The sequence below is a fragment of the Hemiscyllium ocellatum genome, unplaced genomic scaffold (genome assembly GCF_020745735.1).
Source record: "Hemiscyllium ocellatum isolate sHemOce1 unplaced genomic scaffold, sHemOce1.pat.X.cur. scaffold_89_pat_ctg1, whole genome shotgun sequence".
NCBI classification, from domain to species: Eukaryota; Metazoa; Chordata; class Chondrichthyes; order Orectolobiformes; family Hemiscylliidae; genus Hemiscyllium; species Hemiscyllium ocellatum.
In genome coordinates this window covers 867,218-892,210 of record NW_026869294.1, presented here as the reverse complement: position 1 = coordinate 892,210, position 24,993 = coordinate 867,218, and the positions used below count along the sequence as shown (strand labels likewise).

The following is a 24,993-nucleotide window of genomic DNA, read 5'->3' as shown; positions in this document are numbered from 1 at the left end:
CAGAGCAGAGCTGATTGTGAGGAGACATGATTGACGTGTAGGAAATAATGGGAAGCATGGAATTACAGATTGATGGAAACAGTTGCTCTTGATCGATCACCAGGGTTTGTAGATTTCAGACAAGATGCAGAAAGCTTTGAATAGATTTGTCGGAAAAATTTATCAGTCTGCAGGTGTTAGACTCTGGAACTCACTCTCTATAAAGATTAGTTGGACATTTAACTCTTCATTCTTCTCTGATTCCATTGGCAAAGGAGTTTTAAAAAATGCTCAAAGACGAGCATTCCCGCGAGCAACAATGATGCGATCGGTGGCTTTGTGAAATGGAAAAGTGCCCATGGCCAACGTGTCCGTCTATTCAGCTTCCCTCCTGTGACGACGCTAGAATATTGACTCTCATGTTTTCGGGGACATTTAATGAACGCATTCTTGTTCCTGCAGATTAAGAACTCATACCTTATTTCGGCCGCAGAGAAATCATTTTTAATGCGTAATAAGAGTCAACACTGCCCTCGAGCCAGGTAGGACTCGAACCTACAGTCTCCTGATCCGTAGTCAGGCGCGTTATCCATTGCGCCACTGGCCCAACGCGCAGCCTGATGCTCAAGAGACTTGATGTTAGCACGGACATGATTAATAGCAGTGATGTTCACTAATTGAACAAGCAATAAAGATAATCACTGTCAAACTTCAGTCCAGTCTTCATCACCTTTCAATGCAGGATTTTTCCAAAAAAAAAACTCGTATGTGGATTATTTTCGTCTCAGAAACATTTATAGAAAGGCAAGGGACAGAGGTGTTCATGGGATACACTCTTCCATCAATACCAGTCACTAATCCACAACCAAACGTCTCCCCAAAATACCACATCCTCATGGACCACAACAATGATTTCAAACAATATCATTTATTTTCATCTCTGTTCACACTAAAGATAGATAAACCAACAGTGACCTGATAAATTAAAAAAAATATAAAACTGAACCAGGGAATAGAGGTGGCTGACTTGGGGCTGTTTCTGGGAAGAAGAGTCAGACTCTCTTTGGCTTAATTCGCGACCCCAGATACACTATGTTTGGGTCCAGAATTATATAATGACCAAACATGAAACCTGTATCTGGGCTTAAAGTCTGATTGAAGATTTGTAGCTCGGGTGTCCGTTGTTGTGGTTCTGTTCACCGAGCTGGAAATTTTTGCTGCAAACGTTTCGTCCCCTGGCTAGGGGACATCATCAGTGCGTTGGAGCCTCCTGTGAAACGCTGCTTTGATGTTTCTTCCGGTATTTATAGTAGATGTATAGATATATAGTGTATCTGGGCTCTAGCACCTGGCGCTTCCCTCTCCTTTCGCCCTCACTCACCGACTATCGATTGGAAACGACATTTCATTCCAATGATCATTCGCTGCATGCATGCTCACCAATCATGTTAACCGTATGCATGCTGCAGGACCCATCCCAACTGATGACGTATAATGCCCAACAGCGAAGAAGAGGCGTTCCTACATGACCAAGCTGGAGGCATTGGTCCTTCAAGCAATCAGAGAAACTCATGGGGTCGCTGGGGGCTCTGATCAATCATAGAATGCTGTTGGGCTAAACTAATCTAACCAGAACTTCCACATCCCAACGCTCAATCAAACTTCGCTTGAAAAATTCTTCCAGTTCACAACACAATTGTTAATGATGACTCTGTCCCCTTTCCCGCTGGTGAAAGTGAGGACTGCAGATCCTGGAGATCAGAGTCAGCAAGAGAGTGGTGCTCAAAAAGCACTGCAGGTCACGCAGCATCTGAGGAGCATGAAAATCTAAGTTTCCGGCAGGCACCCTTCATCAGTAACGTTTCACGCAGCCAATTTATGATCAATATTGCTACTTCCGCTTTTATACCTTCATACCCAGGTTTCAGGCACAGTGGTCTCACAGAAGTTTTGTCTATTGTTTTTCCAATCTACATTTGTCTGATCGTTTTCGATTAGCACCATCAAGACTTCTTTTTACCTCATCAAAAAAATCAGCAGACAGCTCGCCACAATTTTCTATGCACAATTCTATTTTAGCTTTCCTGAATGAAACACATATTTTTTCACGTGGCACCTCATTTTGTCTGGTATGCCCATTTGCAACATCTTTCACACAGCTTTAACCGGTAATCCTGTCAGTAATGAAATAGTTTACAAAACGTTTCTCATGGCAACCTGAAAGTGTGTACACCTTTTAAAGATGAGGAAATATGTCTGAATGAGTTGTGACTTAGACATGCTTACTGGTGACAGGAAGCGGTGGAAGGTACACATTCTTTTCCACTTTCACCAATATTCCATTCCACTGAACTCCACAACTTGCCAGCAAAATGCAGGACATTTTCTGTCGCGACCCTCTGGACCAGTATTCCTTGCGTCCCAACAACTGCCCAGACAACACCACTCCATAAAATCACAGAAGTAGCGGCTTTACCACCTGATAGGGCACCACCAAATATTGCATGCAGCTCTGGTCACTGAATTTTGGAAAAATATGAAATCTCTGGAAGGGCTCAAAGGAGGTTGACTGGGATGGTGACTGGTGTGGATCGAAGGTCTTACGAGCAAAATCTGAGGAGACTGATGTTGTTTTCGTCGGAGTTAAGAAGGTTGACAGGTGACTTAATCAAGATTTATATGATTATCAGAAGGTTAGATAGAGTGGAGAATGAGAGCCTCTTTCCTCTGACGGCAAAGGCCAACACGAGGAGTTATAGCATTAAATTGAATGCTGATTGATATAGGACAGATAACTGTGCTAATTTCTTCACACAGAGAGTAGTTCGTGGGTGGATCAGCCTGCCTGCAACACTCGTAGATTCGCTGAATATAAGAGTATTTCAATGTGCATTGAACATATACATGGATAATAATGTAACGGTGAAGGTTAGGTGGACATCACATTTTTTTCACAGGTCAGTGCAAGATCGTGGACCGAAGGGCCTGCACTGTGCTGTAACGTTCTAATGTCTAGGCTAGAAGACCTTCTGGGTTACAATACTCTCCTCACTCTATAACCTTCCAGACACATCTTTCAGTGATTTGTCAGCACTTCATTCAATCCAGACAACTGTATTTCCTCCTCTGAATTTTATCACTGCACAATGGGGAGAGAAAAACAGAGTCAATGACGAAGCTGAGATCACCGACGTTCTGTATGGAATCAACAAAAATTATCTTGATCTTCCAGTCTCCTGTGACTTCAATATTACACTGTGTTGCCAAGACACCATTTCAGACTCCGGTCTGCTGCAGTGCCCCTTCAAGGCACAGCACAAGCTGGAAGAACAACACCCCATCTTCTGCTGACAGACTATGCCGTCTTCAGGACCCAGCATCGAATTCAATCATTTCAGACATATCCGCCTTCTTCCACATTCTTTTCGCACACGCATGTCCCATTAGTTTCAAAAACGAATCATTGGACTCGAAACATTAACTCTCCTTTCTCTCCATCGATGTAAAAGAGTTGTTGAGTTTTGTTGAGATATTTTGTCTTTTCTTCAGAGGACATTTTTTTTTCATTGAAGGCTGCAGGAAGCGTCTGATTCCAGGAGAAGTTGTTCAGAGGAAATGATAAGAATGACAAAGGGCTGGAACATTTCCACTGTAAAGGTAGACGAGCCATCCTGGAGCTGTTTATCCAAGTGCAGAGAAGGCTGTGTGAAAAACTGATTCACGTGCACATACTATGAAGAGGAGAGATATGTGTGACAGAAATAAGCATGTTTTGGGAAGTAATAATACGCAGTAGCATAGAGTAAAAGCAAGAGACAAGCGATTCAGTGGAGATTTACAATAAATATTTTCACCCAGACAGTGGTGTTTGACTGGAATTCACTATCTGAAAGTGAGGCATAGCTACGTGTCTGTAGAATATTTCAGCAGTGTGTAGACAAACACTTGAATAGCCAGAGCACTCTTGGATAAGCACCTGGTACTGGAAAGTGTGACGAAGGCAGACATACGTGAGATGGGAGTCCCGCGGAAAAGGCAACCCTGTGTGCTTAAAAAAAGGCCTGCTTGCGCGGTTCTGTGGCGCAAGAGAAAGCCCGTTGGATTCCCCGTGATTGCTGAAGTTGTTATTCCAAGATCATCGATTTGCGTCTCACCAGAGTTGTGTTTTAGTTCATGGTTTGATAAGTGATCAGACCAGACTCGGCTGCTCCTCAGCAATACCTGCACTATTGGAGCAGGAACCCAACTGCCTTGAAACGGACCTTCTTTTCCTCACAAGTGAACAATTTCGATGTCTATTGAAGATAGAGCTCGATTATTATATCTGTTAGCCAGTAGGAAACACGATGATGTTGCTAGGCTGAAAAAAGACATTAATATACTGGCTCAGCCACGATGATATCGAATGGCGGGGCGGGGCAGGAGCGGTGTGAAGAATGGCCTCTTCATCTTCCGTCCTGACTGGGCTGTTTCTGGCCCAGGTCTTTAAACACTAACATAATGAGGGCATTTTGAATCTTCGTCAAAACATATTAAGGTCTCAGGTGTACTTCGCTGCCATCTCAGCTGGATTAGACAAATTGTGTCGCAGCTTTAGATCATAAAGTGGAGATTTCTCACAATTGCTCTGCCAGGCTGAACATAGGCTTCCAGGTGGACCAATGGACAGGCGTCCACGTGGATTCTGGAGATTCAGGGGCAGACTCGCCCTTTGCAAGGCTGGAATTCTGGCCAAGGAAATGAATGTGAATATCTGACATTTTGAATATTACTCTGTAATCTTGTTAATTTGCATTGTGGCTCACGGGTGGCATAGTGTTTCATTGATTAGCATTGCTGCCTCACAGTTTTGGGCAACTGACTGTGTGGATTTTGCACGTTCTCCCTGTGACTGCGTGGGTTTGCTCTGCGTACTCCAGTTTCCTCCCTCAATACAAAGATATACAGATCAGGTTAATTGGCCATGCTAAATTTCCCGTAGTGTTCGGTGCATCTGACAAAGGGAAATGGGTCAGGGTGGGTTACTCTTCGGAGGTGTGGACTGGTTGGGCCGAAGGGCTTGTTTCCACTCTGTAGGTAAAGTAATCTAATCTAAACTAGAATTCAATTAGCTCTTGCATAGCATTGCTCTTTGTATACTATTTATACAAACCATGCCACGTGCTCTTTGATGTACTAATGCTGAAGATTGTTGACGTTGTGTGCAATGTCGGTCATTGTGTCGTATGAACGTTGCCAAGGAACTTGGTGCAGTGTCGGCGAATTGAATTCTGTGACGAATTGAAGGAAAATCCCAGTACAGTAGTGACCAAACATTGACGGTGATCAACGCAGGAAGCCACGGTAAACTTATAATCAGTAACCCCTCCCCCACTCACCTATTGTACTCTATGCTGCTTTTAACCCACCCCCACCGTCCTCTCAACTATCTCTCCACGCTTCAGGCTCTCTGCCTTTATTCCTGATGAAGCGCTTTTCGTCGAAATGTCGATTTCGCTGCTCTTTGGATGCTGCCTGAATTGCTGTGCTCTTCCAGCATCACTAATCCAGAATTATATTCAGTTACATTTTTTTTTCACCACGTTTTTCTCTGTCCTGTTCCTGAACCTGATACGACATAATGGATGATCCATAATCAGTACAACCACCTCTGAGGTGAGTTTCAATTCAGATCCACAGCAAAAAAAAGAGCAATTGGATTTCTGGCCTCAGTGGCAAGAATAGCAGCCGTTGGACGTCCTCTGATGCCAGGTCCATTGGGGCAATTGATCAGGTTGCCGTGCTTCTCTTGCAGACTAGAAGTGTGAGAGCTGCCGAAGTTGAGAGATTGATCCACGCCAGACGCTCATTTCACTGATATTGGCCAGGACGATTGCAACACCAGGCTGCGAACAGCTCGAGGACCGAATATTACTGTGCAATAAAGGCTCTTTGGCCCTTGATGTTACACCTAACGCGATCCTAATCAGAAGTCCAGCTTAACGACATTTTATAATTATGACGCAAAAGATTATCCCCTGATCATTTAAAAGTCCTAAAAGTTAGTGCGTCTCCGACTGGTGAATGGTCGGCTTTCTGCACCTTTTCTACTCACTGAGAATAGAACATGCCTCGGCATCTATCAGCCTCAATTTAAAGCTGTGTGCCCTTGTGCCGACCATCACCATTTGTAAAAAGTTCCTTCACTCTCCACCTTAAGAAAGCATCTGATCATCTTTTATGTCTCTATTAAATCATCTCTCAAACTTCTTCTCTCTGTCATAAACAGCCCCAGGTCCCTCAGTCTTTCCTCGTAAGACTTTCCCTCCAAAAAAAGACAGCATCGTATTTAATCTCCTCTTAAGCTTTGCCAATGATTGCACATCCGTCCGATGATTTGGCGACCAGAACTGTATGCAATTCCACAATTGCGACCACCAGAGAATTTCTGGAGTGCAACATGACCTCATGGCTCTGAAAATCAATCCCTCTCCCAATAAATCCAACATTCCGTGCTCCTTCCAAAAAAATCTTTCAACACGGGTGGTAACTTTCAGAGTTTTTTGCACAATAGCACCGAGGTCTCTCTGCTCATCTTAACTTCCAGAATATTACTTTGAGCCCAGAATTCTTCTTGTTTCTCCTTCCAAAGTGAATGACCTCACATTTTCCCACATTAATTTCCGTTTGACACCTCTGAGCTCAGCTCTGCAGGTTATTCCGATCCCACTGCAACCTCCAGCAACATTTGGCACTGTTGACAACTCCATTGAGCTTCGTGTCACCGGAAAATTTACTGACCCATCATTCCATGCCCTAATCCAGGTTATTTATAAAAATGACAAACAGCAGTGGATCGAAAAAAAAAACCTTCTGCTATACCACTAGTTTCTGAAATCCAGAATGAATATCTCCCATCAACTACCCATTCTGTCTTCTTCCAGCTAGCCACTTTCGGATCCAAACCAATATAAAAAATCCATCAATCATGTACCAATATATTTTATGCAATAGCCTACCGTGGGGAATATTATCAATGCCTTATTGAAAACTATATCCACCATTTTAATCGCTTCACCCTCATTCAGCTAATAGCTCAAATTCTCAAAGAGCTCAATAAGGTTCGTGAAGCACAAACTACTCTTCAAAAAATCAAATTGACTATCCCAAATCAACTTTTTCCTTATTAGATGAACATAAGTCCTTTCTCTCATAACTTTTTCCAGAACTTTATCTACAACGAAACTAAGGCTCATTGTTCTGCAATTATCAAAGTTTTCTTTCCTGCTTTTCTTGGAGAAGGGGTCAATATTCACTTAGTTTGCGTCTTCTCGCACTAATCACAGAGACGCCGATGACACAAAGTCCATAGTTAAATGTCTCCACACATGATTCCCAGAGAATCCTAGGATACATCCCATCAAGCACAACGGACAGGTCTTTTTTCATACTTTCAAGAATTGCCAACACAAACTCCTTACGAACAATAATTTCGTGTATTCTAATATGTTGTATCACAATATTCTCCTCGACAGCATTGCCTTTTTTCAATTGTGACACAGATGAATAGGTACCACCTATTCCGATCACCAAAGTGCTCACTTCCCTCCACATCAAACAGATTGGTACATTACCCTGTACCAATTCCAATGTGGCTTTGCTTCTTGTTGGCCTGACTATATGCTATGTCAGGAAATCTTCCTGCACACATTGGACAAAAACTTACCGATCAGATTTACTCAAACTATAAACTTTCCAATCAGTAATGGTAAAGTTAAACTTCCTCATAACAACTACCCGTTATTTTCGCTCCTATTCAGAATCATCTTTGCAATCTTTTCCTCTACATCTCTGGAATGTTTCAGTGGGTTACTGAAAACTCCATTCACAGTGATCTCTCCTTTCCTGAGTCTAATATCAGATCTTTCTATCTCAGTAGACTCCTTAGAGTGCTCATCAAGTATTCTTTTCGCTCCTGTAATACTGTCCTTGGCTAATCATGCCACACCTCGCCGTCCCTAACCACCTTCTTTGTTCTTACTGAAATATCGAAACTGTAGCACCAGGAACTCCCAGTCCTTTCATTTCTCCGTTCATATCTCTGAAATGGCCACAACGTCGAACTCCAAGTTAACAACCCATGCTCTAAGTTCATCTGCATTATTCCAGATGCTCCTGGCGATGAAGTAAACACACTTGGAACTATCTTCATCCTTGCCAGTACACTCTTGCAAACCTGAAAACCTATTTATGGTCTCACTACTCAAAACCTCCTGTAAACTTGAGCTGCAATTCATGTTCCCATTGCGCTGCTGAGTTCGCATAAACCCTCCTGAAGTGCATGAGCAAATTATCCCCCCTCCCCTCACCACCACCAGAATATTGGTTCTCCTGTGATTCACGTGAAAACCATCCTAGTTGTAGAGGATCCACTTACTTCAGAATAAGACCCAATTATCCAGGTATCCAAATCCTGACCCCCTGTATTATCCCAGTAGCCTTATGTTCAAAAGCTCTCTCCCTATTCTTCATCTCTGCACGACGCGTCATGGGTAACAAATCAGAGAGAACAACTCTGTTTGATCGAGATCGAAGATGTCACTCTGGCTCACTGACTTTCAGCCTTATATGGCATTTCTTACCAATGTTGTTGTTTCATATGTGGACCATGACTTGGGACTACTCCCTCTCTCCCTTAAGAATCGCACATAAATGATGCGAGACATTACAAACTCTGAGAGCTAGGAGGCAACATAACAATCATAAGTGTGCCCCCACCCACTGAATCTGTAATCTGTTTCTCTCATTATGAAATCTCTAAAAATAATGCTCTCTTTCTGTCTCCCCGTCTCTTTTGAGCAACAGGAACAACCCCATGCTTTACCCCTCCTAAATCATTCCCCCTCAAAAGTATCAATAACGCGATTCTATGCTTGTAACCGAGGAGCACGACCACAGTGGATGCATGCACTGTCTGCCAATTCCCTCTTCGTTTACCGACTGAAAGTCATCGATTTTTTTCTTGTACCTGAGTGTTAGAGCCTGCCAAAAACTCCTCTCAATTATCTCGTCAGTCTCCCGAATGATCCAAAGTCCAGCTCCAGTTTCCTTAGACATTTACCAAGAAACTAGAGTTGGATGCACTTCCCACAGACGCAGACACCTGGGACATTACTAGTGACTCTTGCCTCCCACATTCTACAGGAAGAGCATTCATTTGGCTGACCATCAATACCAAACGTTCTGAATTCTTACACACACACACACACACACACACACGTTGCAATAGAACGTTGAATAAAGCAGCATTCACTCTAAAGATCTAACTTCTGACTTTGTGGAGTGCTCTGTCCTTGGGAAATGCCTCCTTTACTTACGACCACAAATAAATATTCCCCAGGAGAATATCCAACTCTCAATAGAGATACAGGGGTGATGTTTGAGATGGATTCGATTTCTCAAACCGCTCATCATACACTGTGTTAAATTGTGGAAAGGACGCTTATATCGTTTCATGTTATTGCAATTGCTTTAAACTCATACAGGTTATTAAAACAATACAAAAAGAATGATATTTATCTCTTTGGATATTTTCAATGTTGTTGGAAAAACTCGAATCGAATTGATTTTTTTTTAATTACTACTGTGAAGCTTAAAGAATTCAAACAGAAATATGTTTCGAGTCTTGTCACGGGATATTTTGGGGGGAGATATGTGTACAGCAAATTCACTCAATACCACCTCTGTGATTGCAGCCAAATGTCCAATGCAACAGATGAAAAAAATGATGCGTCTCTCCACAGGTCAGTTCCAACTCACGATGGCATAATTTCCCTTTGATTCTCTCCAGCGCCTAATAGATTAGGTGAGTGGAGATATCAGGATCGTAATGGTAAACTGAGATGTTGCGAGAATTAATCCCACACTGTTGGCAACACTTTGTATCGTAAAACAGTTATGCCGCAGACTGAGCTAAGCAGCTTCCCTTTAATGCTGAGCTAATACAAATAGCTCAGTTCTTTTAAAATTTATAGAAGTTCACTGAGATCGAGCTGCTAAACCATTCATGATAATTTTCACATTTAGTCGTATTCAGTTGTATGTGTTATACAATTTCTTTCCAATTAACGTTAACCAATTAGAGAGTGTGTACTTAACTCAACCCCAACCCTACAGAGCAGACCCTCTGTCCCCGTCAAATTCATTCCTTGTGTGTCTGTACGCGCCTGAAATTACTTTTCTCTGAAAAAAGAAATAATTCCCAATTTCAAAAACATTAGAATGAAAAAAAAACCAAGCCATGCTCCAAACTATTCTTTATCATTCATCAGTGGTTTCGGAGTCTAAACTCCAGTTGTAGAGCCATCTGTATGAGGAAATTTTCTTCCTGTTTACTCCCATCAAATTCACATCATCTGGAAAATTTCCTTATGGACACAAATCACTTTTTCCTGGTTTCAGACCACGCGATCTATTTGTCTGCTCCACCTCCCCATGAAACCCCGCCTTGTCTTTTCTAATGGCTTTCTCCCGCAGGATCTCAGTGGATTCCTTTGCAAGGTTTTTATTTCCAAGTAAACGCTGTTCATTCTTCCTGACGTCTTCTGATTCCAGGCATATCCCTCCATGTGTTTTACCAGGTCTTTATATCCCAGTAAAGCCCGTCTTCAGAAAGAATGCTGCGTCCAGTTCAACACAGGCAAACCCACTCTAATGGTGTACAATGCCATTACCAGAGTAAGGGGATGGAGCTATATCAGCCACAGGTGATTCGGTTGGTTGTCGCATAATGGATCAATCCCTCACGGGGAAGTGACTGTTATTACTCACTTTTCTCGATCAAGAGTGCTTCAACTCCAGTCAGAGGAAAGTCTTCGAAATTTCCATTATATGAAAGGCACGATGCAGCGTTGATAGAATGTTACTGCCGTTGATTTGAACACATATCAGTTTTTCTTCATCACTTGGTGAGTAACTCCTTTCCTCACGGCATTATGAGATCTTCCTAATGAAGAGATTTGGATACATGAAATTTCGGGCGATAGACAAAAATAGAGTTAAAATCAAGCATGATCAAAAGGTTGGGATTCGAGGGAATGCAGATGTCTGAGACAGATTTATTTTAAAAAATCTTGGATGTCGGACTCTCTGACTGAGTTGGCATTTAGTGACCACCTCTAATTGTTCTTGAGTGGGCTGTAGGACATTATAACGGTAGATGGAGAAGAGACAGGGAAAAGATTTGAATAAACTAACGAAAATTTTGATATTTAGCTGAGCCGTGAGGGATGGACAACCCCAGTTGTGTATTCTCCCACGGGCATCATATTTGTTCGAAGACGTCAGGATTGCATCATTGGGTGAACAGTCTGCAACTTCATCCCTTCCACCATGTGGGAGCTCGTGTGGAAAGGTAAAGCTGCGAAGGCAGCAGCAAACGGTTGTGCAAATAGGCGGTGCTAAAAAGTCATTCAGATAAGTCACTGATAAGTCACAAGTTTTACTTGCAAATCCACTCATGACATTTACTCTATCTGTTGCTCCCAATGAAGTCTCCTTTACATTGGAGAGACGGGATGCCTAATTGGAGATCGCTTCAGGGAACATCTCCGGGACACACACACCAAGCGACATCACTGCCTGTGGCCGAGCACTTTAACTCTCCCTCCCACTCAGCCAAGTACATGCAGGTCCTGGGCATCCACCATCGCAATACTTTTACCACCCGACGCCAGAAGGAAGAAGGCTTAATCTTTTACATTGGGGCCGTTCAAGCACATGGCATCAATGTGGACTTCAAGATGTTTCTCATTTCAACTCCGCCATCTTATCCCAGTTCGATCGTTTCATGTTGGCACCGCTCTCATGAACTTTCTTATCTCTCCATCTTCCTTCTGGCCGATCCATTCCACCCTGCTCTCTGACCTAACACCATTTCCCCACCTCAACCCACCTATCGCACTCTCAGATACCTTGCCTCCTCCTATTTGTCTTTCTACTGCCTCGGCTCACAAGCCTCTTTCCAAATGAAAGACTACTGCTTGAAACGTCGATTCTCCTGCTCCTCGAATGCTGCCTGTCCTGCTGTGCTTTTCCAAGACCACACTCTCTACTCAGTTGCGAGGCAGTGGATTTGTATTGGGGAATGTAGACAGAGGCCTCAGTTTTGTGTGATTCAATTGCAGGAAATGTCTGCTTGAACAGGTTAATAATTCAAACCTTATTTCGGCTTTGGAACAATGCGGTAGATTAGCAGGCATGTGAGTTTGAAGCCTGCCAGTCTTGCTCCTGAAGCAAGTGGAAAGCTTAACTGCCATCTCTGGACCGTCATCAAGCCCATTATCCACACTCTGACATTGTGCTCGCGCGTTCTTAAGGTTGGCATTCTGCAGAGTTGTGATCTAAAGACGGACATGACCAATCGCACTCATGTTCCAAGTTGAATAACCAGGAAAGATAGCCACCTTTACTGCTTCATTACAATGATCCACTCTTTGTGCATCGGCAAGTTTTGTAATGAAAAAACATTCATCAGCATGAAACTTCCATTCACTTTATGTCTACTCAGCCATTCAATGGGATCTCCGCTCATCTGATGTAGTTCAAATTCGCATTACTGAGTGTGCTCCATTACAGGTGATAAACTAATGCCTAATGACAACATCGTATTCCCGCTAATTTTCAAAGTTTGAGAGCATTTTAACGACCTGAGCGAGTTTAAAAGAAATTGAATAAAATGAAATGAACAAAAAAAAATTCCCTTGCTGTCCAGAGCAGCTTTAGTCAAATGAGAAATTTCAGAGAGCGAAAACATTACCTCCATTTCTCTCTGTGTAGATGTAAATAGAAGCTGCTCCAGGAAAAGTTGTAAATGCCAGCTTGATGTCCCAATGCTCCCCGTTTCGTGTCAATGGAAGATGCTGCAGTCGGGTTTGAAGCTCCCAACCTCATGCGACGTATACCACCTCAACAGAAGCTGTTCCACGCAAAGTTGGAACTCCCAGTCCCTGGCATTTCAAGTGACTCTATACTGTCAGAGAAATACTTCACACTCACTGATGTCACTACTGAACCCGTATCCACGAGCTCATCCCCATCCACATTTCCAGTTTAGTTTGCTCTGTTGCACCACACAGTTTATTGTACCATGCCTGACAACTGGAACGATAGGATATTCCACAGCAGTGGTCACTTCCTTGCATGAGGAAATTGGTAAAGTAGCCGATGGTAAACTGCATTTCTTTAGCAGAAATACATTCCAGCAATTCCCTGCGCTATTCTCTGACGCTTTCATTTTCTGGAGAAATATATCTATCTTTGCTTTCAACAAATTAAGTGATGAAATATACATCAGCTCTGAAGATACTGAAGTTAACCATTCAGCCCACCATGAGCTTGCATGTCTCACTCACTCTCTGTCAAGTATTCCTACTGTTCATGTGGTCCTATTCCTAACATATCCTCTGCCACTATCTTCACTGTTTTTTGCATCATGCTATTCCATGTGGTGTCGGTATCGTGCAGTGGTTAGCGCTTTGCGTTGTGGCAGCAGAAAGATCACCTCCAATTTGACTTCCAGTATTGTCATTTGTTACCGTTTTATGCAGAGGAAGACATGCTTTAACAAATGCAGGATGGAATCAATCTTTTCTAACATGAAAATATTCGTCGAGGTGATGAGGCCCTTTCACATGTCTGCTTTCTATGTATCAGGATTCAAACCCACCCATTCTCGAAGTTTTCTCCCCATCCCACGATCACTAACCCTGCTTTAGGTCCATCCTCCAATTTCACTGAGGCATTTGGCAATCAAGCACTGGCATTGACGCTGTTCTGTCTGTGCAGCTGCAGTCAATGTTCTTGTACGAACGTGACCCAATCTCACAATTAGGACCTGACAATCAGTCGATCCATTTATATCCTGCTGTTGTGAGATCAGTGCTCATTTCGGAATTTTTACTGACTTGTACCAGTGATCACCGGAACATCAGGCTCAGGAAAAGGACACAATGCAGTATTCAGCAAACGATTTTTTTTTCAAACGATCAGTTTTCCGATTCTAATCTCAATGGAGAAGCGGAGATTGTGAGGAAACATGATTGAAATGTGCAAAACAATGAGAGTTAAGGCAAGTTCACCATTGTGGTGGAAAAATCTGCAACTCATTGCGATGAAATCAACACAACTCTCAGAGGCATTCAGCCTGTATTTGTGATGCTAAGGGATACATGGGCTGGAAAAAGGAATGAGGACAGTCAAGCAGTTGTTTCTTCCAAGCACGCGTTTGAGAGCTGCCACTCAACGTGCGTCTGACCGCTGTACTCGTCCCTGGTCGTGTCGTGGTTCTGAATTGCCACTTTTACAACTGCAGCCCGGTTTCAATTCCCATTAAGGGCAGTATTGTTCAGCATCAACATCATGGGCATCTGTGATAGGATTACTTTCAATGATTCGAATCAAACAATGTATCTACGAACATCAGAGTCAACGTCCCAGCCTCTTAAAGAAGGAGAAGGTCCCTCGGCATTCCATGAACCAACATGAGACTGAGATATTTATTTTGTTTCCTTACCATTTCGAGAAGCCACAGCGATTGGTTCGTTGGCTCTGTGAACTTGAAAAGTGCCGATTGGCATTGTGTGGGAATATTTGGTCTTCCTCACTTCTGATGACACTGCAACATTGTAATGTTCTCTGGGACGTGTACTGAAAGAGGTTCTCGTGTCTGTAAATCAGGAGTTCACACTCATCTCGGCTTCAGATCAATGTGGAAGATTAAGTTGTGAGTGTAACGAATACCTGCTTTAACCTCGAGCTAGAGAGGATTGAAGTATCCACATTCTCAATCCTGTGCCTTTCCTGAGACACAACGACTCTCAGGTGAAAACACCATCAGTCAACTCACGCGATCTCTCTCTCTTCTCTCTGTCTCTCTCTAATGAGACAGCAGGCCTGGGAATATGTGAACTTTGATTTCAAAGCTTTATTTTTATATATGAAAAGGAATAATTGACAATCTATCTGTATGCGGTCCCTCATGGAAGAGTGCAGAAGTCAGTGAGAGAAGTCTTCATTAAGGTGGAGGGTGATAGAGCTGACTGAGGTTATGAACCGAAATCTAAATAGAAGTACGACACTGATTTGAAGTGTGAGCAGAGTACAACGAAATAGGGAACATAATTTAAAGGAATGACAAGTACTTAAAAAGCATTTGCAGGAACTACAACTTCTTCTCTCTCCTGTCAGACACAAAGAAAACTGGGAATGTGGCCATGTCATGGCTAACTAGGGATATGAGGGCATAGCACTGCACTCAAGAAGGAGGCTGACGAGGTGGCTGAAAATAGCAGCAGGCATTAAGACTGGGAGCAGTTCAGATGTCAGCACACGATGAAGAAAGAATTAATGCATAGCGAAATCTCGCTTGACAGTAAGCTTGAGAGAAGCAAATAATGAATTGTTAAAGCTCTTGATGTTAAACGAAGGGAGAAAGAAACGATTATTTAAAAGACATCCCTTACAATGAGAAACAGTGGATGCAATAATGTGGGATAAATATATGGCATACCAAAGAAATATGTATGTTGGTTCTGACATCACAAATGATGACACAGGTAATATTCCGAAAGTGCTGGGAAGAAAAAGTGACGGAGGAACTAAAGGGAGTCAGTATTATGAGGGAGATGGTGTTTTGGAAATTGATGAGATTAATAGACAATAAATTCCACCAACTGCGAATCAAACATCATTGTACTTAAACTCACCCTAAATGCAGCGAAGGCGTTCTTTAACTAGAGTGTGGAGTCTAAATAGATTAAATTCATTGTCATATCTCAATGTTTTATCGACTCTGAAACAATATCTATGGCTTAGAGGTCAGTTATTGTGACTCCACTATTTATAAAAGTGAATAGCGAGAAAACATGGAATGACAGAAAAGTTAGCCTAACAATGGAAAACTGTAACTGAATTGATCAGAGCCAGCATAAATTTACGACACTAAAATAGGAAAGGAGATATTGTCTTCTTGTACACAAATCGCTGAACGAAAGCATGCAGTCTCAGCAGCAGCTGAGGAATGCAAATGGTGTGTTAGCCTTTGAACTTAGAGAAGTTGAACATAGGAGAATGGAAGACTTGCTGAGATTGGCAGGGTCTTGTTGACACCACAACGGAGAGTGTTGTGTGCAGTTTTGGAATCCTTATCTGGTAAAGGATGTTCTCCATACGGAGACTGCATAGCAAAGGTTTACCAGACTGATCCATGGCATGGCAGGACTGACGTATGAGGACAGAATGGATTCGTTAGGATGAAAATCAGTCACGTTTAGAATGATGAAGTAGGGTATTGCAGAAAGGAATAAAATTCCAAAAGGTACACATAAGGTAAATGCAGGAAGGATGTTTTCAATACAGGGCGTCCAAACCATAGAGTGTGGGGAGGTGGCGTCACTTCTAACAATAGGGGGGAGTCCATTGAAGACTGAGATGAGTTTTTTTAAAATCAAATACTGGTTACTCAGTGAGATTTGCTTCCACAGAGAGTAATTAAAACCAGAATGTGCGCTGTTGACAAGATGAAGATATCAGTAGTTTTGAGGGCAAGAGGTCTCAAAACGTGTAGGCCTAAAGAGGTTGCAGGTGAGTATGCAGAAGGATCAGCCAAGATCATAAGAATTATGGAGAAGGATCAAATATCACAACAAGCCAGTCCTGTTCTAATTTTTCATATTTCCATTCTGTTAAAGGTGGGATATAAAGACCAATTGTTTTTAACTGACACAGGTATCAGTGACACATTGTCTAGATGTAAAAAATAATCCTGTCAATACTTCCCAAACAGCAATCGGGGAGCAATTTCAGCATACGAAAGTCAGTAATTCGAGGAGGTGCAAAGTAATGTTTGACGTTCATACACTGGCTGTTCTGTATCTCAATTTCAATCCAGTTCTCAAATTACTGAATGTTCTGCTAAAAGCGACATAGTATGTATAAAATAAGTAAATAACTTTAACACGCTGCTGGTCATGGGTGGAGGGAGTGTTAGGAAATGGTGGGGAAGGGGAGCAGTGAGAAAAGCAATGAGTCGGGTTTTTGTTGAGGGAATGGCAACGAATGACCCCAAATTCCAAAACTTCTGAGATCTGCTATCCTGTTCAGGCATTCTATCCCTCCACTTGCTGCACCATTATTTCCGTCTATGAAACATTTATAGCAAGGTAAGGGACAAAGGTGTTCATGGGGCAAACTTTCCCCTCAATCTGAGTCACGATTCCACAGCCAAACGTCTCCCAACAAGACTAACTCCTCATGAACCACAGCAATAATTTCAAACAATATCGTTTATTTTCAGCTCTATTCATAATAAAGACAGATAAACCAAAAGTGACCTGATAAATTAAAAAAATAATAAAATTGAGCCAGGAATAGCAGTGTCTGACTGGGGTCTGTTTCTGGGAAGAAGACTCAGGCTCTCTTTGGCTGAATTGGCGAGCCCAGAGACACTGTGTTTGGGGTAAGAGTCATACAATGACCAAACATGATACCTCTAACTGGGCTCTAGCACCTGGTGCTTCCCTCCACTTTAGCCCTTACTCACCAAATATCTATTGGAGACAACAACATTTCGTTCCAATGATCACCAATCATGTTAATCCTATGCATGCTGCAGGACCTCGCCCAACTAATGACCTATCATGTCCAACAGCGAAGAAAAGGGGGTCCGACAGGACCAAGCTGGAGGCATTGGTTCTCCACACAGTCAGAGAAACTCATGGGCGCGCTGGGGGCACTGATCAATCATAGAATGCTGTTGGGCTAAACTAATCTATCCTGAACTTCCACATCCCAATGCTCAGTCAACGTTCGCTTGAAAAACTCGTACAGTTCAAAGCACAATTGTTAATGATGACTCTGTTCCCTTTCCCGCAGGTGAAAGTGAGGACTGCAGATGCTGGAGATCAGAGTCAGCATGGGAACAGTGCTCAAAAAATACAGAAGGTCACGCAGCATCCGAGGAGCATGAAAATCGAAGTTTCAGGCAGCCACCCTTCATCAGTAACATTTCACGCAGCCAATTTATGATCAATATTGCTATTATCCCTTATATTCCTTCATCCCCAGATTTCAGACACAATGGTCTCACATAACTTTTGTCTTTTGATTTGCCAATCGATATTTATCTGATCGTTTTGGATTAGCTTCATGAAGACTTCTTCTTATCTCATCAAAAAAAAATCACCAGACAGTTCAACACAATTTTCTATGAACAATTCTATTTTCGCTTTACTGAATGAAACATGCATTTTTTCACGTAGCACCTCATTTTGTCTGGTATGACCATTTGTAACTTCTTTCACAGAGCTTTAAACGGCAATCCTGTCAGTATTGAATTAGTTGACAAACTGTTTCTCATGGCAAATTGACAGCGTGCATATCTTTTCAAGATGAGGAAATATATCTGAATGAGTTGTGACTTGGACATTAGTTATCGTGAATACAAAGTAAATACAATCAGATTGTGATTGTGTTGAGCTCTACCAATCTTTCAGAAGCTTCGAGACAAGCTGAATACTTCCAGAGTTTTCTGTTTATGTTAAAAATTATGTATCAGTTTGCCAATTTTTTGCTTCTGCACATGTTCTTGGGATGAAAGGCATGAAGTCTATCGGAAGACTTCGCGACGGCTGGTGGGTAAGTTTGGTCGTTTATTTAATAGTTAAAAGTTTAAAGTTTTCCTTTAAAAAAGCGGTAGCAGACCCGGAAGGCGCGCTAGGTTACCTGGGTAAGGTTTTTTTTCTCTCTCCCCTTATTTAAACGCGGGCTCCGAGTTGTAGGCCTCAGTCTCTCGGAAGACTTCGCGACGGCTGGTGGGTAAGTTTGGTCGTTTATTTAATAGTTAAAAATTTAAAGTTTTCCTTTAAAAAAGCGGTAGCAGACCCGGAAGGCGCGCTAGGTTACCTGGGTAAGGTTTTTTTTTCTCTCTCCCCTTATTTAAACGCGGGCTCCGAGTTGTAGGCCTCAGTCTCTCGGAAGACTTCGCGACGGCTGGTGGGTAAGTTTGGTCGTTTATTTAATAGTTAAAAATTTAAAGTTTTCCTTTAAAAAAGCGGTAGCAGACCCGGAAGGCGCGCTAGGTTACCTGGGTAAGGTTTTTTTTCTCTCTCCCCTTATTTAAACGCGGGCTCCGAGTTGTAGGCCTCAGTCTCTCGGAAGACTTCGCGACGGCTGGTGGGTAAGTTTGGTCGTTTATTTAATAGTTAAAAATTTAAAGTTTTCCTTTAAAAAAGCGGTAGCAGACCCGGAAGGCGCGCTAGGTTACCTGGGTAAGGTTTTTTTTCTCTCTCCCCTTATTTAAACGCGGGCTCCGAGTTGTAGGCCTCAGTCTCTCGGAAGACTTCGCGACGGCTGGTGGGTAAGTTTGGTCGTTTATTTAATAGTTAAAAATTTAAAGTTTTCCTTTAAAAAAGCGGTAGCAGACCCGGAAGGCGCGCTAGGTTACCTGGGTAAGGTTTTTTTTCTCTCTCCCCTTATTTAAACGCGGGCTCCGAGTTGTAGGCCTCAGTCTCTCGGAAGACTTCGCGACGGCTGGTGGGTAAGTTTGGTCGTTTATTTAATAGTTAAAAATTTAAAGTTTTCCTTTAAAAAAGCGGTAGCAGACCCGGAAGGCGCGCTAGGTTACCTGGGTAAGGTTTTTTTTCTCTCTCCCCTTATTTAAACGCGGGCTCCGAGTTGTAGGCCTCAGTCTCTCGGAAGACTTCGCGACGGCTGGTGGGTAAGTTTGGTCGTTTATTTAATAGTTAAAAATTTAAAGTTTTCCTTTAAAAAAGCGGTAGCAGACCCGGAAGGCGCGCTAGGTTACCTGGGTAAGGTTTTTTTTCTCTCTCCCCTTATTTAAACGCGGGCTCCGAGTTGTAGGCCTCAGTCTCTCGGAAGACTTCGCGACGGCTGGTGGGTAAGTTTGGTCGTTTATTTAATAGTTAAAAATTTAAAGTTTTCCTTTAAAAAAGCGGTAGCAGACCCGGAAGGCGCGCTAGGTTACCTGGGTAAGGTTTTTTTTCTCTCTCCCCTTATTTAAACGCGGGCTCCGAGTTGTAGGCCACAGTCTCTCGGAAGACTTCGCGACGGCTGGTGGGTAAGTTTGGTCGTTTATTTAATAGTTAAAAATTTAAAGTTTTCCTTTAAAAAAGCGGTAGCAGACCCGGAAGGCGCGCTAGGTTACCTGGGTAAGGTTTTTTTTCTCTCTCCCCTTATTTAAACGCGCAGGCGAGTCACCCGAGGCACTACACGAGTAGTGCCTCCCACCCTTCCACCTCCTCTAACCTAATAATAAGACCAATTGTGACTAGCGGGTAAGTGCTGCATTTTCCTTGTTTGTTTCTTTAGATTTAGTTGGTTTTTGTTGTTTTTTAAGGAAAGCTTACTTTTAGAGGGATGGCAGTGCAGAGAGGGCAATGTTCCTCTTGCAACATGTATGAGGTGAGGGAAGCCATTAGCGTCCCTGCTGAGTACACTTGCAAGAAGTGCACCCATCTCCAGCTCCTCCAAACCCGTGTTAGGGAACTGGAGCTGGAGTTGGATGAACTGCGGATCATTCGGGAGGCAGAGGAGGTCATAGATCGGAGCTATAGGCAAGTAGTTACTCCGAAAGTTCAAGATAGATGGGTGACAGTGAGGGGGAGTGGGAGGAGGAAGACAGTGCAGGGACCCCCTGCGGTCATTCCCCTCAAGAACAAGTATACCGTTTTGGATACTTGTGGGGGGGATGACTTACCAGGGGTAAGCAACGAGGTTCAGGCCTCTGGCACGGAGCCTGGCCCCGTTGCTCAGAAGGGTAGGGTGGAGAAAGGTAGAGCAATTGTTCTTGGGGACTCGATAGTGAGGGGTACAGACAGACGGTTTTGTGGGGGCGACAGGGACTCACGTTTGGTATGTTGCCTCCCAGGTGCAAGGGTACGTGATGTCGCTGATCGTGTTTTCCGGGTCCTTAAGGGGGAGGGGGAGCAGCCCCAGATCGTGGTCCACGTTGGCACCAACGATATAGGTAGGAAGAAGGGTGAGGATGTAAGGCAGGCTTTCAGGGAGCTAGGTTGGAAGCTCAGAGTTAGAACAAACAGAGTTGTAGTCTCTGGTTTGTTACCCGTGCCACGTGATAGAGAGTCGAGGAACAGGGAGAGAGAGCAGTTAAATGCGTGGCTACAGGGATGGTGCAGGAGGGAGGGATTCCGGTTTCTGGATAACTGGGGTCCTTTCTGGGGAAGGTGGGACCTCTATAAAAAGGATGGTCTACACTTGAACCTGAGGGGCACCAGTATCCTTGGGGGGAGGTTTGCTAGTGCTCTTTGGGAGGGTTTAAACTAACTCCGCAGGGGCATGGGAACCAGGACTGTAGCTTTAGGGTACAGGACCTTGAGTGTAGGGAGGTTAGGAATAATGCAGCGATCTCTAAGGAGGGTGCCTGTAACCAGAAAGGTGGATTGAAGTGTGTATACTTCAATGCCAGAAGTATAAGGAATAAGGTAGTTGAACTTGCAGCGTGGGTTGGTACCTGGGACTTCGATGTTGTGGCCATTACAGAGACGTGGGTAGAACAGGGACAAGAATGGCTGTTGCACGTTCCAGGGTTCAAATGTTTTAGTAGGATCAGACATGGGGGTAAAAAAGGGGGAGGCGTGGCATTACTTGTCAAAGACAGTATCACAGCAGTGGAATGGACGATGGAAGAGGACTTGCCATCTGAGGTAGTTTGGGCTGAGGTTAGAAATAGGAAAGGTGAGGTCACCCTGTTAGGTGTTTTCTACAGGCCTCCTAATAGTCCTAGAGAAGTAGAGGATAATATTGCGAGGATGATTCAGGAAAAGAGTGAAGGTAGCAGGGTGGTTGTTATGGGGGACTTTAACTTCCCAGATATTGACTGGGAGAGCTATAGCTCGAGTTCATTAGATGGGTCGGTGTTTGTCCAATGTGTGCAGGAGGGTTTCCTGACACAATATGTCGACAGGCCAACAAGAGGGGAGGCTATATTGGATTTGGTTCTAGGTAATGAACCAGGCCAGGTGTTAGACTTGGAGGTAGGTGAGCACTTCGGGGACAGTGACCACAACTCGGTGACTTTTACTTTAGTGATGGAGAGGGATAATCGTGTGCCGCAGGGCAAGAGCTATAGCTGGGGGCAGGGAAATTATGATGCAGTGAGGCATGACTTAGGATGTGTGGATTGGAAAAACAGGCTTCAAGGGAAGAACACTAATGAGATGTGGGGAGTGTTCAAGGAGCAGCTACTGCGTGTCCTCGATAGGTATGTACCAGTCAGGCATGGTGTAAAGGGCCTTGTGAGGCAGCCGTGGTTTAGTAAGGAATTGGAGTCCCTTGTGAAAGGGAAGAAGGCGGCATATGTAAAGATGAGGCGTGAAGGTTCAGTAGGGGCGATTGAGTGTTATAAGGTAGCCAGGAAGGAGCTAAAGAGGGAGCTAAGAGAAGCGAGAAGGGGACATGAAAAGTCTTTAGCTGGTAGGATTAGGGAAAACCCAAAGGCTTTCTATAGGTATGTCAAGAATAAAAGGATGACTAGGGTAGGTATCGGTCCAGTCAAGGATAGTAGTGGGAAGTTGTGTGTGGAGGCGGAGGAGATTGGAGAGACATTAAATCAGTACTTTTCCTCAGTATTCACTCAGGAACAGGACACTGTTGCTGATGTGAATATGGAATCACAAATAATTAGAATGGATGCCCTGGAAATATGCAGGGAAGAGGTTTTGGGAATATTGGAAAGGATGAATATAGATAAGTCTCCTGGGCCTGATGGCATTTACCCCAGGATCCTATGGGAAGCGAGGGAGGAGATAGCAGAGCCATTGGCCTGGATTTTTATGTCGTCGTTGTCAACAGGAATAGTACCAGAGGACTGGAGGATAGCGAATGTGGTCCCATTGTTCAAGAAAGGGAGTAGGGATAGCCCTAGCAACTATAGGCCAGTGAGTCTGACTTCAGTGGTGGGCAAAGTCTTAGAGAGAATGGTAAGGGATAAGATTTATGAACATCTGGGTAGGAATAACGTGATCAGGGATAGCCAGCATGGTTTTGTGAAGGGCAGGTCGTGCCTCACAAACCTTATTGAGTTCTTTGAGAAGGTGACCAAGGAAGTGGATGAGGGTAAAGCAGTAGATGTTGTGTATATGGATTTTAGTAAGGCGTTCGATAAGGTTCCCCATGGTAGGCTAATGCTAAAACTTCGGAGGTATGGCATTGAGGATACATTAGAGGTTTGGATTAGGAATTGGCTGGCTGGAAGGAGACAGAGGGTAGTAGTTGATGGATTATGTTCATCTTGGAGCGCAGTTACTAGCGGTGTACCACAAGGATCTGTTTTGGGACCATTGCTTTTTGTTATCTTTATAAATGATCTAGAGGAAGGACTTGAAAGCTGGGTAAGCAAGTTTGCGGATGACACAAAAGTCGGTGGAGTTGTGGATAGTGAGGAAGGAAGTGGTAGGTTACAGCGGGATATAGATAAGTTGCAGAGCTGGGCGGAAATGTGGCAAATGGAATTCAATGTAGCTAAGTGCGAAGTCGTTCACTTTGGTAGGAATAACAAGATGATGGATTACTGGGCTAATGGTAGGCTACTTGGTAGTGTGGATGAGCAGAGGGATCTTGGTGTCCATGTACACAGATCTCTGAAAGTTGCCACCCAGGTAAATAGTGCTGTGAGGAAGGCATATGGTGTACTGGGCTTTATTGGCAGAGGAATTGAGTTCCGGAGTCCTGAGGTCATGTTGCAGTTGTATAAGACTCTGGTGCGGCCTCATCTGGAGTATTGTGTGCAGTTTTGGTCGCCATACTATAGGAAGGATGTGGAAGCTTTAGAACGAGTGCAGAGGAGGTTTACCAGGATGTTGCCTGGAATGGTAGGAAAATCTTATGAGGAAAGGCTGAGGCACTTGGGGCTGTTCTCATTGGAGAAGAGAAGGTTTAGGGGAGATCTGATAGAAGTGTATAAGATGATTAGGGGTTTAGATAGGGTAGATACTAAGAACCTTTTACCGCTAATGGAGTCAGGTGTTACTAGGGGACATAGCTTTAAATTAAGGGGTGGTAGGTATAGGACAGATGTTAGGGGTAGATTCTTCACACAGCGGGTTGTGAGTTCATGGAATGCCCTGCCCGTATCAGTGGTGAACTCTCCTTCTTTATGGTCATTTAAGCGGGCATTGGATAGGCATTTGGAAGTTATTGGGCTAGTATAGGTTAGGTAGGATTCGGTCGGCGCAACATCGAGGGCCGAAGGGCCTGTACTGCGCTGTATCCTTCTATGTTCTATGTTCTAATTATCTGAGGTACTGAGGGAGCGCTGTCAGAGGTATTGAGATGGTACGTTCTGAGGCATTCAGGGAGCACATTCTGAGGTACTGAGGGAGCACTATCTCAGGTTTAGAGGGAGCACTTTCTGAGGAAATGAGGCAAAATTTTGAGGTATTGAGGGAGCACTTTCTGATGTATTGTGGGGGTTTTCTGATGTACTGAAGGAGCACTTTCTGTGGTATTGAGGGAGCACTTTCTGTGGTATTGAGGGAGCACTGTCAGAGGTATTGAGGTGGTACGTTCTGAGGTATTGAGGGAGCACTTTCTGAGGTACTGAGGGAGAACTACCTGAGGTACTGAGGGAGAGCCATCTGAGGTATTGAGGAGGTGGTTTCTGGGATACTGAGGGGGCTATTTCTGAGGTGTTGAGAGACCACTTTCTGAGGTACTGAGGGAACACTTTCTGAGGTACTGAGGGAACACTTTCTGAGGTACTGAGGGATCACTTTTTGAGGTATTGAGGGATCACTATTTGAGGTATTGAGGGATCACTATTTGAGGTATTGAGGGATCACTATTTGAGGTATTGAGGGATCACTATTTGAGGTATTGAGGGATCACTATTTGAGGTATTGAGGGATCACTATTTGAGGTATTGAGGGATCACTATTTGAGGTATTGAGGGATCACTTTGTGAGGTATTGAGGGAGCACTTTGTGAGGTATTGAGGGAGCA

The 24,993-nt window shown here is 43.6% G+C and overlaps 1 protein-coding gene and 1 non-coding gene across 2 annotated transcripts in view; one reads left to right on the top strand and one right to left on the bottom strand.

Annotated features, from left to right (window-relative positions):
* LOC132814753 (uncharacterized) overlaps window positions 1–24,993 on the top strand; it is a 56,106-nt gene that overhangs the window by 3,896 nt on the left and 27,217 nt on the right. The window lies entirely within an intron of this gene.
* trnar-acg (transfer RNA arginine (anticodon ACG)) lies at window positions 514–586 on the bottom strand. Its single transcript has one exon. It is a non-coding gene; the product is annotated as a tRNA-Arg (tRNA).